Raw genomic sequence first — 14,851 nt, 5'->3', positions numbered from 1 at the left:
TTCGGACTATCCCTCTTTTATTACTAATATAGATTTGACATTTACATAGTCAGTAAGTAGATTTGAATTATTGTAAGGCTAGGAAATTTATGTAAACTAACTCTAGCTTTAGTTCTTTTCGCTAATTGCCATCATTGATGTGTTTTTTGTGTGGAACGAAAGTTTCACTTAGTACATTTTCCTACGGGATTATGTCATAGCTTGATTACTCATCAATTCTAAAATTTCTTAAGAAAATTGGCATGAAATATGCCTAATGGATTACCGTTTAGATCTTCCAATTCATAGTTATCTCCTAATACTTTTTTTACAATTGCTGGCACAAATTTTGCCCCTAATTTGGCACAATAGCCTTTGGCTTTGTCCGAAAGTAGCGTATTACGCTTAAGTACCTTCTCTCCTACTTGATACGATGGAGCTTTAGTGTTTGACCTTAAATTATAGTATTTGCTTTGCTTTTGATACGCTTCTGCTAAGTTCTTCCGAACTTGTTGGTAAAGTTTTTCTCTTTCAGTATTGGTTAAATCTGTTGTAGCATCTTTAGTGTTTGTTGCTCGCATTCTTTCATACTCCTTGCCATTCGATACATGATTTCTCCCGAATGTTAAAAAATACGGAGTATATTTTGTCGATTCGTGAACTGATGTACGAATCGCATTAGCAATTTGCTGCAAATTATCCGACCAATTCCGATGATTACCTTTTATGGTTGCCCTTATGGCTGTAGTGATTACCCTGTTAACTCTTTCGGTGTTGTTCACCTGAGGGTGATACGATGGAGTCAACCAGTGCTTCACTCCATAGTGCTGTAATAAATTAGCGAATTCCTTGGAAGTGAATTGGGTACCATTGTCGGTCAAAATCATTTCCGGTACACCGAACAACAAAAATACTGCCTGCTCCAAAAATTGCACCAAAGTCGATGCTGTTGCTTGACGAAAAGGTTGCACCAAAACGAATTTTGTGAACACATCTGTCAAAACTAACAGACAGGTGCTTCTGCCCTTTCCAGATGGCGGAAATGGTCCAACATAATCCAATGTAATTAGTTGCCAAGGATGATCGCAAAACTTTTTCTGTGATCCCATGGGTGGGGTAGGGTTAACGTTCGTTGCTTTTGACGTTTTGCACGGTAAGCAAGACCTACAAAACTCTTTTGTGTCCGTGGCCATTCTAGGCCAATAAAACTTCTCTTTTAGAGAATTTAGCGTCTTGTCGTACCCAAGATGCGCTGGTTCATGTATGGTACGCATTATTCCATCCCGCTCTTGCGTGGGTGGATAATATTTCCACTCATAGCGTCGATCGGTAAACTTCTTAGTGTCGACAACGTACTTATAGATGCGGTCTCCTTTGACCATAAACTGCTTGAAGTGAACCGGATCCTTTGTGATTTGGTCCTTGAGCTTCTCATACTCTTGATCCACACAGGCAACTGTCTCTATTCTGGACAAACAATCGGCTAGAATGTTGTCTTTACCTTTCCGATATTGTAGTGTGAAATCATACGATTGAAGCTTCAGTGCCCAACGCAATAACCTTGAATTAGCGTTGGCAGCTGAGAGCGAGAATAACCATGTGATACTTTTAGCATCGGTTATGACGGTAAATGTGGAACCTTCAAGACACTACTGAAATTCTCCACTGCTAGAAGTACTCCTAAGCACTCTCGTTCAGTTGCTGAATACTTGCGTTGTGTGCTAGATAGTTTCTTGCTAAAGTAACCTATAATCCGTTTTCCTTCGTCAAATTCCTGTAATAAAGCTGCGCCAACTGCTAGCTGCGATGCGTCCGTTTCTATAATGAATGGGCGTGTATAATCCGGGTTTCCTAAAACTGGCGCTGAAGTGAGGACTGCTTTTAATTGCGTCAGTGCCTCTTCTGCTTCATCCGACCATCTGAACTTCTTCGACTTCTTCAATAAATCGGTTATTGGTGCAGTAAGGTGACTGTATCGTGGGATAAATTTTTGGTAAAATCCCATAAGTCCCATTAATCTCCGGACTTCCCTTACAGTCTTTCAAATCAAAATCCACTTCGTCAGCCAGCAAGTGCTCGGCTTCCGGTAAAATGTACGGACCACTCATTTTCCAAATTTATTCTAATTCAAATGAAATTCAATATTAATTCAATTCAAATAAAAATAAATGTACAATTAAAAACAGGAAAAAAAATAAACGAAAGTAAAATACCGAATTCAACCGTAACCTAAAAATTCAAATTCCTTACGCGCTACTTAACCTAAAAATTCAAATTCAAATCACTATAAAAAGATCAATTTACTATAAAAATTCAAGTTAGCAAAATATAAAATAAAAACCACTATAAAATTCTAATTCAACGTACTATAAATTCAAACTCGACCGAAAAAAATAAAAAAATAAATGAAATTCAAATTTAATGCTGCAATGCTACTAAAATGTGTTTCGATTCAATTGAATCAACTGCAATAAAATTTTACTGAAATTTTGACGTTGGGCGCCAAATGTAACCGTTCAAATTCCACGAGGTTTTGCTTAAACTCGGTGGCTTAGGCGCCACTCCCGGAAACCGAGAGACCACCGGTCGTTTCCAACTTTGCCCGACTACTTTGAGACTTTTCCCTCAGGGGACTCGTGAACGGCTTTCAAACTTCTCCCTCACCTTGACGAACCTTCTAACTTCCTTTTGACCCACGAAACCCTTTACCACAAGACCTTAAACTCGTTCAACCCGAACGTAACCTAAATGGAGTTTGGAAGTCTGAAAGGCCAACCTACCAGAAAACGGAAAACTAAATATCTGTAAAAGGGTGAATTCTTCGAATTGCCCAAAACGGAAAATCAATCAGCTTTCAGAACTTCAACTACTCTTTATTCACGGAAACTCATTCGGGTTGGACCTATTTACTGACGGGTATTAAGGGAAACTATCATGGCCATGAAAAAGGTTTCCACGTACCTGCGCAGGATTTTCGGTGACTCGATGACGGTTGACGTATCCGGCGGTTGCCGGCGAAGGACGGTCGTCGCTTTGTTCGCCCCTCGGAGCAATGGCGGGAACGTAGCTTGTCCGCTGACGCTGCTGTGATGGCGGCAGCGACGAAGGGTCTGAGCTCGGGGAGTATGGCCGAATTAACGTTGCGGAGGAGGTGGAGGCTGGACGGAAGGCTTCCGATTTGGTCTTCTTCGAGAGCCGCAACGACGGATTGTCGTGCTTCCCGGGGTTTGACCGCCTCTTCAGGGTCAAGGCCAACGTACCTTCGCACGGCTTTGCCTTGGGGGCTCTGACCGCACGCGATGAAATGAACCCGTCACCTTCAGATTTGGTCCGATCCGGCGTACGTTAATTGGCTACGAACGAGGATCGCGCTCTCGGACTCCGTTCACCGGGGTTGTAGCGTAAGGTGAACTTACGACGGTTTTTGGCGACCGTTGGAGTATTTCGTTCGAAGGGTTGACGAACTTCACCTCCCTCCGTTTAGCTACCTTTACGGCGGGCCTTAGTGGACCCCGAGCTCGAATGCTTCACGATGATGGCGCCGGAGACGCCACGGGTGAACCCCAAACTGACTCCACTTGTCGAAACTCTCAAACCAGCCCGTAATACAAAAAGCGCCTAAGCGCTGGAAAGTCCAACGCGAATGGCGTTATTAGTCAAAAATCCAAATTTAAATCATTTAAAAGTCTAAAATTTACCTTTTTGCACGATTTTACGGATAAACGAATAGAAGATTCGCGGAACCACGGTCAAAGGGACCGGAAACACGTACAATTTACTATAAATACACAAAAGACACAAAAACCGTTTTAAACACTTCACTTAAAATTCACCTCTTTACACAAACTACCTTCGGTACGTTAACGAAGGGCACAGAAAAATCTAACTCGAAACTTAAAAACCGCGATAACTTCTATACTCCAGCCTTGTTAAGAACGAAATGACTGAGCTTAAGTCTTTTTTGCTTAAAGAAATCTACATTGAACAATCCCCTTTTTGTCTATAAATCGCGCCAACGACTCTTTCGATGGCGATCTTAGCGCTTCTTCAGGTTCGTCAAGATGGTGTAAATGAGTTACATATATTCAGGAGCCATTACTGCACTCACTACGTCTTTTTATGGCATACATTTAGCCTAGACACAAACCAATTACATGCAGTTTCTATTGCAAGTTCCCATGAGGTAAAGTCAAAATGAGCATTCAAAACTAAATCCAAGATACTTTTCGTCGATATTTACAAATAGTTATTTAATTTTACAAATGTTTTTTAACAATTCTAACTATAATTTTACTTAAAAAGAGAAAAACGTCAACCCGTTTTTCTGTTAATTCAATTTAAACTAAAATTCAAAATATTATCTTAAAATCAACGAATTCAAAGCAAAATTATTTTGCTTAAAAAGAAAAAAACGTCCCAACGTTACACTACAATAGTTATTTAAAATCTTTTCAGTATATGTTGATATACTTTTGATGGACTACATTATAGGCATATAATTTTGAGTTTTACATTTTTTTTTTCTCAATATGCTGCTGATGCTATAGTTGATCGATAGTCTAACCCCGTACACTTAACAGAATTTAATTAGAAAGTGTTGTGAATTTTTTAGAAGCATTTGAAAATTGACTTCCTATGCTTTGCCATGTAAAATAATCGGAGCTTCACGCATAGGGTCAACTGTGGTAATTACCTTCGTAGACGCGAATAGGCAAGCTAGAGTTAATGCACGGTGTCTATGATGGAAGAACATTATTAAAATATATATATATTGCAGTTTGCGTTTGACGTGCAAATCCAGGCTAACTGGGCTTCAAACGCGGTAACACAAAGTAATCAAAGGATACTTAGCAACCACGATCCATATCACCGCCAACCCAGCAAAGAAAATCAAACTATGACATCGCCCTCCTTATTAAAAATCTTACCGCGTTTGGTGTTCTCGCATTTGATATTTGCATTCCAAATGCACACAGCAATATTTATATCTTCTAAAACGGTGCAATGACGGAAGTACCTAATTGAAAAAAAAAATCTTCTAAAACAGTGCACATCGTACCTTCGTCCTGTGCGTACACAAATTCTCTCTGCTCTTGGAAGTTTTTTCAAGCTACCTAAAGCAATAGAACAGTGTTTTTCAGTACTACAAAAAAAGTACTTTTCAGTACTATTTTTCAACTATTGATACCTTTACGATCCTTGTTAGGACCCGTTGAACTCGTTAGTGAATGCTAGCGGTGGTAATCCTACTTGGACACCGTTTTGAAAATAAAACCTCTTAGAAGGTCTCTTCTTATTTCGTTTATTCACTAAACATGGTTGCAATTACGAACAAAAGGAAGGGTGAATCTCTGAATTTACAACTTCCTTCTTAAAATGCGGTATTAAAAAATGTCAATAAACGTAGCAATAATGGAAGAAGAGACGTTTTTCCCGAAATGCGCACTTTCTTCCAAGGGTGAATTGAAAAAAGCTAATGCATCGAAATGAGTACTCAGTTTGATGATCTAGAAAAAAAATCCCCAAAAAATTCGAAGTTGCCTCTAGCCTAGGCTCTTTGATTCAAGTGAGGAAACAAATAGTGCCGCCTTTCGTTATAAGTTGTTCCGAATGTGGAGGATTTCGGCAGGAGATCTTGAGCTCCATTAGGGGAATCAAGGTTTGCTTCCAAATCGCAAGGAAGACTGTCTCGTTTTGCCGGAAACTCTCGTTTGCTTATGACGACAACTCTGAACGGTTGTTCAAAGTCGTCTTGAAAAATCCTTCAAGTGACTTTGAGTCTGAAGAAATCAAAAATGGAATAAATGATTTACTTGGATTTTCCCCAGTTTAAGTAATCATTATGAATAAGAGAACCCAAGCTGGCATTGTTCGGAAAGGGCTTTCTCACGAATATTATTTAGTGCAATTTAACAAAAGTGATCTGAATAATATTAAAGCTTTAGAAAAAGCAAGACTTATGTTCGATGTTGGTGTGACATGGGAATAATGCCAGAAACCTGGAAGAAATTTCCAGAACCCCACTCAGTGCAGTCGGTGCCAAAAGTGGAATCATGTCACAAAACATTGCCGCATGGATGCTTAATGCATGATTTACGGAGGTTCTTCTCACGCCAAGGACGTCTGTCCTGTGAAGGAATATACCAAAAAGTTTGTATGTGCAAATTGCGGGGCAACCATAAGTCTAGCTTTTGGGATTGTCCTTCGCGTAATTGCCCCTCTATGGAATCTATGAAGAAACTTCGGTAGAACACTTCCATAAAACTGTGAAGTATCCTTGAAAAACATTCCCAACTAACATTCACTCATTTAACAAACACCATTATGGCAGTTTTATTCAGCATCATGTTCAATAACATTTTAATAATTTTCATGCCCATCTTTTGTTCAGGTGTTGTTCACACAAATTCGGAGAACATTTAAAGCATATCGTTGAATACCAATTTTATTTTTCAGCTTTAAAAACGTCTTAAAAGCATTAAGCTCAGCTTTTGTACGGCTGGTCCAAAAATAATTAAAAACAAATATTTATTTTTCTAGGCACTTTAAATGTAGTGTACACTATTATCATGATATAACAACCATATTTAAAAATCGCCTGGATATTGGATTCGAACTCGAGACCATCCAATCGTCAGCGGTATGCCTTGTCATCTCCACCATCCTAGAATCAATGATTATACCGTCCAGTGCAAAATATAAAGCTCTCCTAGCTGAATATTGATCATGTTTGAGCTTCTATTCGACAATGTCTAATCAACACATGGTACGCTAATCAACAACAACTGACCAAGCATATTATTCAGCTGCTGTTTAGTGCTGATCCTCGCTGATTTCAGTCGGCTATTTTAAGCTCACAGTGCGAAAATTTATGTCGATAATGGACAAAAATAATGTTGATTTACACAGAGTAAAATCAGTCTGAAATGTTAAATCTAATTTTATAATAAGTTTTAGTTTGTTCAAAACTTCAATTTGAATGATTCATTAACCTAAATAAATGTATAAATTATATTTTTATTAATAATTTTTTATTTGTTTTTTTTTTTATTTTTATAAACCTACTAGTGGTTCCGGAAAACTTCGTCTTGCCATCAAGTAGGCTATTGAAAAACGCAATGGTTCGTCCCTTACAAAATGACAATTCCGTTCAATCTCGTTTTTCCAACTTTCCCGATGAATATCCTGGGATTTTTATACACACAAACACGTCTGAACCCGTGACAAACAAAACGGAGAAAGAATCATTTAGATCCACTGACCCGTTCGTAAGTCATTTCGTGACATACAAACACCATGTGCAATTATTGGAAGAATGCCTGGAGTTATAGTTGAATCCCTAGTAGAATTACCGATTAAATTCATGAAGAAATTTCTGGTGAAATACCTGGGAAAATATCTAGCAGAACTTCTTAAAATATCGCTGGTGAAGTTCATGGAGGCATACTTGGTGAAAATTCTGGAGTGATCACTAATTCATGGACCAATCGCTGGTTAAATTCTTGAAGGAATCTCTGATGAAATACCAGTAAATACCTAATATCTGGTGAAATTCGTGAAGACATCGTTGGTGCAATTCCTGGAGGAATACATGACGGATTCCTGAAGTAATCCCTAGTTCTTGGAGAGATCTCTGTTGGAATTCCTGATGGAATCCCTAGTAGAATTCCTGGAGGAATCGCTGGACAAATATTTGGCAGAATTTCAGAAGAAATCCCTTGTGCAGCTACTGGATGAATCTTCTTTCTGGCGTTACGTCCCAACTGGGACAAAGCCTGCTTCTCAGATTAGTGTTCTTATGAGCACTTCCACAGTTATTAACTGAGAGCTTTCTTTGCCGATTGACCATTTTTGCATGTGTATATCGTGTGGCAGGTACGAAGATACTCTATGCCCTGGGAATCGAGAAAATTTCCTTTTTACGAAAAGATCCTCGACCAGTGGGACTCGAACCCACGACCCTCAGCATGGTCATGCTGAATAGCTGCGCGTTTACCGCTACGGCTATCTGGGCCCCCCTACTGGATGAATACTAGGCGTAATTGTTGAAGAAATCCCTATTTCTTGGAGAAATCTCTTGTAGAATTCCTGATTCTTTTCCTGTAGGAATCTCTGATGAAATACCTGAACAAATATCTGGCAGAATTTCTGAAGAAATGGCTGGTGCGATTCCTGGAGAAATACCTGGCCGAATTCCTGCAGTAATCTCTGATGAAATTCCTGTAGGAATCTGTAGGACAAATATCTAGCGAAATTTCTTAATTAAAATAGGTAGGGCTTTTAATGGAGGAATAGCTGACATAGTTCCTGGAGTAATCCCTAGTTCTTGGAGAAATCGCAGGTTGAAGTACTGATTGAATACTTGAATAAATCTCTGGGAAAATACCCGGACAAATATCTGGAAAATTTTCCGAAGAGTGCTAGTGCAATTCCTGGAGGAATACATGACGAAATTCCTGTTGAAATTCCTAACTTTTGGAGGAACTTCTGTTGGGATTCCTGATTAAATACCTGGTGGAATTCCTTGAACACTATCTTAACTAGCACCAAGAATCTGGTAGCGATTAAAATTTCCAATTGGTTAATCAGAAATAGAAAGACCTGTTGAAGGTCTTTTGTGTTCAGAATAGAAAATCATGCTCTATGATTCGTCGAATGATATCGTGGTGTTATATTATCAAATCGTGCTAATTTGGTTGGATTGGCATTGGTTCTGGACATCCGGTGATCCTAGAGACTCCTCGACTCAACTGCCTCAAGGTCGGTACGCTCACCTAAATTTACCGCGTACAGAGAATCTTCGCACTCGAAATTTAGGAAAACCCACAGCACTTCACTGGTCAAAACTCCTACTTTATTTCCCTCATTACAGTTTTATTGGGCTACATCCTTCTTCTCGCTAACCACTTCTTTCCCACTTTCTTTTTAGCTAATTTGACCTTTTCACTTCGAGGCCCCTTCTTTTTCCAGCTAACACCTATCCATTCCTTCCTCTCGACCTGGTATCGGCCTTCGGCGCTCTCCTGCTTCGGCCACGTCTGGCCACGCTCTTCTCGGGTTGGCTTGGGGAACTTCAGCTGCAGCCTGCTGGGACTCTCCTACGCGTCCTAGGCTACCGATTTGGTGACGGATCGGTCTTCGGCTTATAACGATGCCGGAAAGTACCCGGAATAGGCATCAAGGACGTCGTAGGCCGGTAATAAAAATATTGTGGTTTCTATACCAAAAAACGGCGTGGTCCTGGTGGAATCGAAAATGGTTTAAACCACGGTAATAGAAATTGTGTTTTTGTGGCGATTCCTCGCACAACTTTTCGTCTGGTTTCCACATAACTTTTTGAATTCTAGCTTTACTTTAACGACTAGCTTCTTCAGCTGTATCCGGGCAAGTGAACGACCAGTAATTTATTTTCGACCGTAGAGGTTCTTGACCTAGGTCGTCGGTCATTACCCTTTTCCATTCGGGTTTGGCCCCCATTTCTCCACCCCTCATGGCCGCCCGAACGTCATGCTACCAGACATCTGGTGGTGGGTTTTGGGAGCTCGGTGGGTGGTAGCCTGCATGATTATGGTTAACTGACATACATTTGCCCTAGTTGTATGCCTAGTGCTACTGGGAAAAAACCTAGACAACTACTACGAACATTTCCTGTCATTTTAACGTACCGTAATCCGGGGTAACATTGATCTTTTTTTTTTATATTTCACAAAAATTTCATTTGATAATGCATATGTTGCAAGTTTATATTTTCAAAACAAGTGCTGACACCTAAAGCTCGTGTCTCCATACTGCATTTTGTTTTCTGAAAGTTTGAAGCATGTTAAAAAATGTTTTAAGTGATTTTTGTATTTAGCCGATATAAGGTAACATTGATCACCCATGAAAACAACATTCGGTAATAATTAAAATATCATTACTTACTAACATCATGGTCCCTGAAGCCAAATATGAAGACCAAACTCTTACAAGTCATTTATTTTTTGAGTTGTTTCAAAATTAAAAACACCTTGAATTGTGAAATACGCCTAAATGTAGGCAATTTCCTCATTCTTTATAGCAATTTATGAATTATGGTTAACTGAACATATTTATAAAAGTTTTGACAACAGAATCGTTTTCAGCAATGTTATTTTTAATGACAACTGCATTTCTTCTACTCATATCGTTTTCAGAACTCATGTGACACATTATTCTTTGAGCGTTGCATCCATAATCATGAAGATCATTATTTCCAAAAGTTGAAAAATTTACGCATGAATACAACTCACTTTTTGCAAAAACTTTAATGTTTAATAGATCATGAATACAAGGAAGAGAATCACCATTCACTCATTGAAAATATTTCATCGATAAATGTTGAGTGGAACTTCTTACGGGGAGGGTCATTGCGATCGATGTTACCCCGGATTACGGTACAAACAAAATACAAAATCATCTTAACACTATCAATTGACAAATTAAACACTTAGGTTTGGTCTATGACATGGGTTTGATTTGAATCTGGATGGAAAATATTGAAATGTTTTGAAAATGACCAAATCCAATCGTCTATGACTGATACTCTTTTTTTACTCTATTTCATGAAAATTTTGAAGATACAGATAAAAAGTTATGATGAATTAGTAAGCTTCTCCCTGTGTCATATGTATGATCGAGACTTCTGCCAGACATAATTTCCAAAATAATCCAGATTTTTGGAAAAAAAAAAACAACAAGACTACTTGGCATTCATGTACATAACATTCCACAAACCAGAAGTTGTTTTTGCCCCCTGCAAAAAATCCTAGCTACATCTATGTAAACTGGGAACCTTTCTTAGCCGAGTGGTTAGAGTTCGTGGGTCCAAAGCTTCGATTCCTGGTTAGTCCAGGATCTTTTCGTAATGGAAATTTCCTTGACTTCCCTGGGCATACAGTATAATCGTACCTGCCACACTATATACGAATGCGAAAATGGCAACTAAGGCAAAGAAAGCTCTCAGTTAATAACTGTGGAAGTGCTCATTAGAACACTTAGCTGATATGTAGGCGTTGTCCCAGTGAAGACGTTAATGCCAAGAAGAAGAAGATGATTCAAATAACTTAGTCGAACATAAGAAAAATTAAAAAAATATCCAGAAGAGAATAAAATCATAAATATTTCTAAGGGTTCATTCACAAACAACTTATATCTTTTAAAATTTGATAGATAGCGCTAAATTGTGTTCAGCCAATTTTCATGTAGTGAAATTATCTACAACTTTGCCGAAGACATCATTGGTGTATCTTCACTTTTGTGAAAAAGTGTGAAGGGCTTCTACATCCCGAAGAAATTCGCTGAAAACACCATACCTCTAAAACCAACTGTTCGGGCGCAAAACAAAGTCGATCATGAATTTAGGCCCCTGGAAGCAATGTGCATTGGATCAATTGGATCAATATCTTCTCTAGCAGTAGATGAGCTGAAAAAATGCAGGAAATTATCCCGAATTCCATTTCTCCGAATGACCCGAATAACCAATTACGCCGAATTCCTTTACCTCAAATGACTCGCTACTTTAATTGACTATGTAGCCACCTCTGATTGAGAAAACGTGCTCCGCAACAACGGATGCTGGCTTCGGACACTGCCCATACTTTTATGAATTACCTTTTCACAATTATTAGTCGCTCTATTCTACATAATATTGAAATGGAAATGGATATTTCCTTCCTTTCCTGCATATATTATGTTTACTATAGTCATTTTTCTTATGTATATTATTCTCTTTTGAACATTGGCTGTTCTTTCTACTTATGTTGTAAAACAATTCATTGGAATTATAGTTGCTAATCTTTTCATCAGATATATCTTCTTCTTCTTTTAATTGAAGGCTGTTTTTTAGTGTTATATGTTATTGTAATTGTTGGCATAAAAGCTGTTAACAGTTTGTTCGAGAAAACTATCTGTTTTTTCATCAGTGATTTTTCCTTTTTTCATCTATGGCTGTTATTTAGCGCAATACATACTGCAACTACAATTAACAATATTCAAGCATATCTATCCTCTTTCACAGTTCTGATTACCCTTTTCAGAAGATAAAAAGGTTGAGTACTTCTATAAAAGTAAGTTGTGGAAAGAGTTCTATTCTCTCGTGACGTGATAAAATCAAATTGGATCCAAGCACATGGTTGTGGGAATTCGGGGTAACGGGTAGTTTGGGGTGCAATTTAGAATAACAGTTGATTCGGGGAAATCAAATGCGGAGTATTAGCATTCGGGGTAACAGAATTCGGGGAGATGTCATAGAGCCGTAAAAAACTTGACCGGTTCGAAATGCAAAATCTAACGCCACTGAGAGTTTCCCTCAGCGAGGGTTTAATCGCTAATGAGTCAGCTGGAAAACGAAACAAAATATTTGTTTCCAATTTGCTTCTAACGACGCTGGGTAATTGTTTAATAGACCTGTCCCTTGCCCAAATGCTGTCACTTCAATCAGAGTAAAAATAACTTTTCTCAAAAGCCAAAATATTATTAGAGCCAAATAAACTGTCTAATGTTGTTTATTTTTATTTTCAAACGCACTTTTTTTCTATTTTGTGATTCCCCTTCCACTCTTTTCGCAAAAGAATGGTTCCCCTAAGCCGTGGAATGACAAAAGCTTTTCGCGTTGATTTTTCATAACGGTTGGTCAACTTTTAAATCACTTTTAAAGTATAATACCGACATTAACAAAGTTTTCTCGAAATATTGAAAGAAATTGATTTAGTTTAATGCATTATTTCATGGGGGACAGGTCTATTCAAGCGAAGATGATACTTTTTGCCGTTATGGCCCACCGACGCTTCTCGTTTTCGACAAAAATGTTTGCATTATGATTATGATCAACATCCATTTAACGTTAATTATCTTGATTACGAGAGGAAACTTTTCGCTTGTTTGTTGTTTTGTTTTGGATATATTGTGAGAGAGGAATAATTTTTCTGCATTTCAGTATTTGCGAGTGTGTGGGCGGAAGAGATTAGCCGGCTGATTAATCAGGCATTATTTTCGTAGCTAAGGTGCCAAAAATCTCCGATTTTGGACGATGCGGTATTCGTATAAGGCAAATTGCGGCCGCACTAGATGGGCGTTAGTGCAAGATAAATAATGTATTATTTCGACGAAACTTCTAAGGCAGCTGAAGCAGAGTGTGAGGATCAGCTCATTCGTCACAATTAAATATTTAGACAGGTGGATTTCGGCTGCAGACAGAGGCCAGGATACACTGTAAGACTGACGGATGAATGGATACCGGCCATACAGATAAGCTAAGTCAGACAATACCGAACCGAAGGGTTCCTCGTCGTGGACACCGCTCAGGTACCGGCGTAGATAGGGGAAATATGGAGGGTGGTTCTCCCCTTTTTGCCGATGGAAAGTAAAATCAACATGAACAGATAACGAAAGTCAAAATTTTGTTCGAGATTGTCTCCAGTAATATTAATTATAAAACAATGCGTAATAATTAATTTTCTAGAGTTCAGCTGAAAATGAGGGTTTAGTCAATCATAAATTTCATCAAGAATCTGCAACAGGCTTTTCAGAATTATCTTCTTCGAACAACTTTGAGAATTATTGTGAGTTCTTTCCAAAAATTAGAATAATATTCTTTGTCGAAAGTTTTTTGCAATAGACAAAGAAATTACTTCATGGTTTCTTCAGTATAGCAGAGATTATTTGAAAACATGTTGAGATTTTTTCAAAGATTACACCAAACATTCCAATTAATTTGCAATTCCAAGCAATTTTTTACGTAATTTTAAGAGAAAATATTCTATGATTCCCTGTTGAACTTTTCAAGAATTAAAATAAAAAATTCTCAGCGAAGCAATTCGATTTCTTGGTAATAATTTCATGATTTATTATTCCAAGATAAATACAACTATTCTTGAAATTGATCGTTGTAATTCTTTTGGAATTGAAGATTTAAGTGACTTCAGAGTCCCCGAAGAAATCTCTTTGAAAATTCTGACTACACCCATGTGCCCGGGGCAAACACGGAAAGTTGTGGGGAAGGGAATGCACCCAATCGTTCGCCCACCCATCCACCGAGTGTGATTAATGACGGGTTTACTCACCTCAGACGATTCTGTACGCAATCCAGGTGGACCTGAAGTTTTCCTATGGGGCTAAGGTTTGTTTGCGGTCGCCGGTTGCAGGTCGGGAGGAAGAAACGGACGACTGCCCGGTCTGGAAATCAGTCAGTCGGTTAGTCAGTCAGTTGGTTGGTTAGTCAGACGGACAGCCGCAGTTATTCAGTGCTCTCGGGTAGATAATTTTCCCTTGGGCCCGTTTGGCGGCTTCGGCTCGGTTGTGGGCAGAATGTGCTGAGGTGAAATCTGGAAATTGAAAAAATAAACTTACTGAAATGATGGATGACTGTTGGATTTTTCGTCGGTGTTAGGTCCTGATGGAATTGGATGGAACAGTAATTGTAATTGCTTTTTGAAATTCATTTGAGTTATGACATGAAGGTATACAGTCAGCGACAAAAGTAAGTAACCAAATGCTGTTTTTCTGTAGAATAATGCTCAAGTTTGGGGCTCTGTATCTTAGCTTTTGATAGTTCGAATGGACTGAAATTTTAATGACTAACTACAAATACAGTGAAACCTCCATGAGTCGATATTGAAGGGACCATCGACTCATGGAAATATCGAGTCATGGAACAGCAATCCTTTGCAAAGTTGTTTCAAGGGACCATCATAGTAGCCATAAAATTTTGTTTCTAGTATGGTTCCATGAGTCGATATCGAGTCATGGAACATGGACTCATGGAGGTTTCACTGTAACATGAATTTTGTTTTGAAGTGAATTCTTTTAATTTCAGTAATTTTTTGATTTGCAGAGGAATTGTTCAAAAGCAGAAGGT

The 14,851-nt window shown here is 38.5% G+C and overlaps 1 protein-coding gene across 11 annotated transcripts in view; it reads right to left on the bottom strand.

Moving 5' to 3' along the window:
- Positions 1 to 14,851, bottom strand: part of LOC5570006 (protein TIC 214) — a 245,805-nt gene that overhangs the window by 73,230 nt on the left and 157,724 nt on the right. For all 11 annotated transcript variants that reach the window (XM_021854429.1, XM_021854433.1, XM_021854432.1 and 8 more), the window contains one exon: positions 14,058 to 14,318. The gene's annotated coding sequence lies outside the window, so the exon portion shown is untranslated. The remainder of the gene's footprint in view (positions 1 to 14,057; positions 14,319 to 14,851) is intronic.

Source organism: Aedes aegypti, chromosome 3 (assembly GCF_002204515.2).
Source record: "Aedes aegypti strain LVP_AGWG chromosome 3, AaegL5.0 Primary Assembly, whole genome shotgun sequence".
In the NCBI taxonomy this organism is placed as follows: domain Eukaryota; kingdom Metazoa; phylum Arthropoda; class Insecta; order Diptera; family Culicidae; genus Aedes; species Aedes aegypti.
The sequence above is the reverse complement of the archived record's forward strand: the minus strand, read 5'-3'. Positions and strand labels throughout refer to the sequence as shown.